The following is a 6,000-nucleotide window of genomic DNA, read 5'->3' as shown; positions in this document are numbered from 1 at the left end:
TATTACTGGCTAGTTTACTCTTATTCTGTTTTTTTCCTTTTTTATCAACTTTTTGGTGGCCATTTGCTGGTTTCTAAAACACTCCCAATCCTCAGACTTGCTACTCTTTTTGCAACATTGTAAGCTGCTTCTTGTAATCTAATACTATCCTTAACTTCCTGTATGAGCCACAAATGGGTCTTATTTTTTTTTTATTTAGAGATACAGCACTGAAACAGGCCCTTCGGCTCACCGAGTCTGTGCCGACCATCAACCACCCACTTTCTGGCTGAGTTTTTGTTTGTCAATTGAATGTATTTTTGCTAAACATTTTGAATTGTTTCTTGAAAAGGTTTCCCACTGTTAATTTACTGCCGTACCTTTTAGTCTATTTACCCAGTTTACGTTAGCTGGTTCTCCCCTCATACTTAGTAATTGGCTTTGTTTAAGTTTAGCATTTTTGTTTGTGATTGGAGCATGTCACTTTCAAACTTAACATGGAATTGAACAGTATTATGATCACTATTTCCCAGTGGATCTTTTACTATGACATTATCAATTAACGCTGATTCATTACACAATACTAAATCTAGGAGAGCTTTGCCCCTCTCCGAAGAAGCTTTACTACTGCTGGTAAACCTTACTACAACTGATAAAACCTTACTTATAAATCACTTGAGTCTCAGAAGATTCTATTTTTATTATTCCAATTAATGTTACAGTAATCCCAATTAAAATTCCTGAGTTTAGACAAGAGAAAAAGAGAAACGTTCACCAACCAATCACTTACCTTCTTTGGTGGAACATCACATGTCAATTCCTCTTTCCCCCTCTGCACCGAATTCCCACGTGAACCAAATTCCGACTTTCACACTCTAACTACATCTCACTTTGGCGAAGTCTCCCCTTTGTGCACCCCTCACTCCATGCGGTTTGAAAACCTGACTGCTTTTATAGAACCTTTGGTAAGTCACTAGCTACCTGCTACAGTAATTAACATTCATTTCAGTTACTTGACAGGTAACTGCCACTACCAGGCAGCTGTCTGTTTAACAAGGCAATTTAACTAACTTAAGTTGGAAGGTTCTATGTCAAAGCCTGACTCTTAATCTAAATTTAACTTCAGAAAAATTTACCACATGAACCAAATTCCCACCTGCACACTCTGACTAAATCTCACTCCGGCAAAGTGTCCACTCCATGTATCCCTCACCATTCTGGGGATCTGAGGAGGAAGCTGAGATGGATCATCCACTCACCACTTCTGGCTGAAAATGGTTACAAATTCTTCAGCCTTGTCTTTAGCACTGATGTGCTGGGCTCCCCCATCATTGAGGATGGGGGATGTTTGTGGAGCCTCCTCCTCAGGTTATTTGTTTAATTTTCCACCACTATTCACAACTGGATGTGGCAGGACTTGCTGTACCTGCATGCTAACTTTTCGTGATTCATGTACAAGGACATCCAATCCCTCTGTACTGCAGCATCTCTCCATTTAAATTCCTACCTCTCTTTGTATCAGCTGCAAATTTGGCTACAATGCATTCTGTCCCTTAATCCAAGTCATTAATATGACCCAGCACTGATCCCCGTGGTACCCCACTTGTTACAGTTTGCTCCACTTATCCTGACACTCTGGCCCAAATTTTACGCATCCCCCACTCCCTGGGAGCGGGCTGGGAGGCGGGGCAACCATAAAATCGAGTGGGAGGTGGGGGCGCCGTTCCCATGTCTACCTGCCCCCACTGTTATTTTACCAGTGACGGGAGAGGTGGCAAAAGGCCCGCCTGCCCCAGCCCAATTGAGGCCCTTAAGTGGCCAATTAATTGCCACTTAGGGGCCTCCTCCCACCATCACTGATATATTACCAATGGCGGATGGCTGGGGTTCAGCCGATTGTCCCCGGCGAGGCCTGACTCCCATTCACCAGTTTTAGACCAGTATCCATGCCGGCTGCTCTCACTGGGTGTAGTCCCAGCCGTGGCCACTGCTCCCAGTGGCACTACTGGGACTGAGGAGCTGCCGGCCCTCTGATTGGCCGATAGCTCTTGGAGGTGAGACGTCCTACCTCAGAGGGGTGGAAGTCTTGACCAGAGCCAATTATGGGGCTGGGCCATTTAATATCGCTGTGTGGCTTCCAGGTCTGGCGGAGCCCCCTGACCTTTTTGCCATTGGGCAGGGCCACTGCCACAAGGTAAAATTCCAGCCTCTGCTTCTGGTAATTAGACAATCCTCTCTCTATGCTAATAAATTATCCCCAACACCATGAGGTCTTACCTTGTGCAGTAACCTTTTATCTGGCACCTTATCGAATGCCTTTTGGAAATCCAAATATACTACATCTACTGGTTCCCCTTTATCCACTCTGCTTGTTACATCCTCAAAGAACTCTAATAAATTTGTCAAAGATGATTTTTTTTTTCACAAAACCATGTTGACTTTTCCGGATTCCATTGAGATCTTTTAAATAATCTGTTGGTTGGTATCCTTCCATCTACAAAAGATGATGGACACGCAGCAAACAATCCATTTCAGTAGGGTGTCTTCTCTTGGTGCACCTTTGTTTATGGCTGTGAAGGCCAATCCTTGAGAGGCAGGTTCTGCCACAAGTGCCACACACTGTGGGGGGAGATGGTGGTGTAGTGGTAATGTCACTGGACTAGTAATCCAGAGCCCAGGCTAATGCTCTGGGGGCATGGGTTTAAATCCTACCATGGCAGATGATGACATTTAAATTCAATTAATAAAAAAAATCTGGAATTAAAAGCTAGTCTAATGGTAACCATGAAACCATTGTCGATTGTTGTAAAAACCCATCTGGTTCACTAATGTCCTTTAGTGAGGGAAATCTGCTGTCCTTACCTGGTCTGGCCTACATGTGACTCCAGACCCACAGCAATGTGGTTAACTCTGAAATGTCTTCTGAAATGGCCTAGCAAGCCACTCAGTTCGAGGGCAATTAAGGATGGGCAATAAATGCTGGCCTGGTCAGCGATGCCCACATCCCTCAAACGGATAAAAAAAAATGAAACCGCCAAGTGATGCTGTGAGTTGTTGTTTTTGACATCGGTGCCTGTTACCAAGCTGCTGTAGTAACAGGTCATCGTGGTAGTGCACACCACTCCACAGGATGAGTTGCTATTTTCCTCTTTCACCAGCTAGTGACTCCCAGGTGTGATAGTCGACATTTAGGGCCTTCATGTCACGCTTGCAAACAACCTTGAAGCAGAGCTTTGGGTGCCCCCATTGGTCATCTGGCCCCGTCTACCTCACCATACAGAAGGCCCTTGAGTATGCGACTGTCTTCCATCCTGTGGATGTGTCCGATCCACCAAAGCCACCTCTGTTTGATTAGTGCCAACTCTGGGAGCTCTGCCTTTGAGAGGACTGCCACATTTGTGATTTTGTCCTGCCAGGATATACCAATAGTGTGATGTAGACAGTGAAGATGGAAATTATTGAGCTTCTTTTCCTGGTAGCTGTAAGTTGCCCATGTTTCACAGCCATACAGCAAGGTGCAGAGAACACAGGCCTTATAAACCTCAGCTTGGTCCTGAGGGTCAGCCTGGTGTTATCCCATGCGCGTTTCGCAAATTGGCCAAAGGTGGTAGCTGCTTTCCCTAAGCCAGTATCGAGCTCTGCATCAAGGGACAGAGTATCTGTCACTGTGGACCCAAGGTAGCAGAATGTGCCAACCACTTCCAGTGGGGAGTTATTTTGTGCGATCAGGGACAGAGATGCAACACCTTCTCCCATGACCATTGTTTTCTTGAGGCTTCTCGTCAAGGAGAACAAGTTACAGGCATGGGAGAGACAGTCCATGAATCTTTGTAGCTGAGTCTCCGTGTGAGAGACTAGCGTAGCATCATCAGTGTAGAGAAGTTCTCTGATCACGATGTTATGTGTTTTTGTCTTCACTTTCAGCCTTGATAGATTGTAGGGCTTGCCATCTGACCTGGTGTGCAAGTAGACTCCTTCCATATCTGCAGGGAGGGTGAAGGTCAGGAGCATGCAGAAGAAGATGCCAAGCAGAGTGGGGACTAGGACACAACCCTGTTTCACTCCATTCTTCACTTGGAAATTGTTGGAAGTGGAGCCATCAAACTGTACGGTGCAGTGCATGTTGTCCTGGAAGGAGTGGATGAGATTGAGAAGCTTTGGTGAACAGCCAAATTTTCCCCAAATCTTGTAGAGCCCTGCTTTGCTGACTGTGTTGAATACCTTAGTGAAATCTACAATAATAAGTTAAAGGGATATACTCTGTTCCCTACACTTCTCTTGTAGCTGCCATATGGAGAAGATCATATCCACAGTAGATCTGCCAGCACGCAAACGACACTGTGCTTCCAGGTACACTCAGTCTGCAAGTAAATGGAGTCTTTTAAGTATGACCCTAGCAAAGGCCTTCCTCGTGAGGCTAAGGAATGAGATTCCCCTATTGTTGTTGTGTTACCTTTTTTTTGTAGTGTGTTGATTTTGGTGTCATGCATCTCCTGTGGAACAGAGCCTACTTTCCAGCAGAGAAGGAGACAGTCATAAGGTATGGCAATAGATGGGAAATTCCGTACTTGAGCAGTTTGGCTGGGATTCCGTCCTTACTGGGAGCTCTTCTGTTTGCTAGGCAGCCTATGGCCTTCGAGCTCCAGTGATGAGTGTTCTTTACCTAACTCATCCATGACAGGAAGTTGCGGGAGAGTGCGAGCTCAGACTGGGAGATGTCTGACTCATAGCAGCACAGCTCACAGTAGTGTTCAGCCCAGTGGGACATCTGTTTACTCCTGTTGGCGAATACTTCATCATCTGCCAACTTCAGGGAGCAACTTTGGTGATGGCAGGGCCAAGCGTCCTCTTGATCCCTTCGTACATAGCTCAGAGATTTCCTTTGTCACATGCAGTTTGGATTTCTTGACATAAGCTGATATATTGTTTGTTTGTGCAGTATCTCCCTGTCATTTGCATGGTTGTCTTGGCTACTTTCAGGTCATGCAGTGTTTTAGCTGTTGGGTTTATGTTGTGCATCATGTAGGCTTTGTTTTTTGCATCAATGACAGATATCATCTCGGCTGAGTAGGTCTCAAACCAGCTCTTGTTGCGGGTTCCGCCTTTATCAAATGATGTTTCTGCTGCTTCAGAGATGATTGAGCTTAGCGACTTTCAAGCTTCATTGATGCTGGCATTGGTGCTTCCTATTAAGGCTTTGATGGGTAGCAAGTGGTCTAATGACCGTGCAAAGTACTTGTATTTGGCATCATTGCTTATGCAAGGGATGTTGATGCATGGCGGACCGTCGTGTTTGGAGCTTTGGAACTTTTGGGGGTGCACCTTCACTTTGCTGCTGATAAGGGAGTGGTTGGTGTCACAATCTGTGCTGTGGTAGGTGCGGGTGTGCAGAACACTGGGCAGATTGCACCTCCTCATGATGACTAGGCCTAGTTGGTGCCATTGACCAGAACTTGGGTGATGCCGTTATATCTCGTGGCGATGTTTGTTCTGGAAAAAGGTGTTGGAGATGGAGAATTCGTTCAGGGCACGAAGTTCAATAAGGAGTTGTCCATTATTATTGATCTTGCCCACCCCATCATGACCAAGGCATGTTTAACCATGAATCACTGTCTGCCCTAACATGTGGGTTGTAGTCATCCAAGATGAATAGCCTCTCGCCGTTTGAGATGCTCCTCTGAACGTCATCTAGGGAGTCATAAAAACACTCTTTATCTGACATGCTGGCATTCAGAGTTGGTGCATAGATGCATATGATGTTGACTGTGCCTCCATCAGAGATAACCACAGGGAGATGAGGGACTCCGAGGTTGCTACCAGTGGCTCAATTGACTGTGTCAGCCGGTTGCTCACTATGAAGCCTACACCATGCTCACGGTGATCTTCCTTGTTTCCCATTATTAATTCCCCAATCTCATCCTTTAAGGGACTAACGGTTTCGGGGGAGGGCATTAACTGGGGTTTCATGTGAGCACATATAAAGAAACACTTATGAAAACAGTGGGCTTAATTTTATGGGCC

The sequence above is a fragment of the Heterodontus francisci genome, chromosome 14 (assembly GCF_036365525.1).
Source record: "Heterodontus francisci isolate sHetFra1 chromosome 14, sHetFra1.hap1, whole genome shotgun sequence".
NCBI classification, from domain to species: domain Eukaryota; kingdom Metazoa; phylum Chordata; class Chondrichthyes; order Heterodontiformes; family Heterodontidae; genus Heterodontus; species Heterodontus francisci.
The sequence above is the reverse complement of the archived record's forward strand: the minus strand, read 5'-3'. Positions refer to the sequence as shown.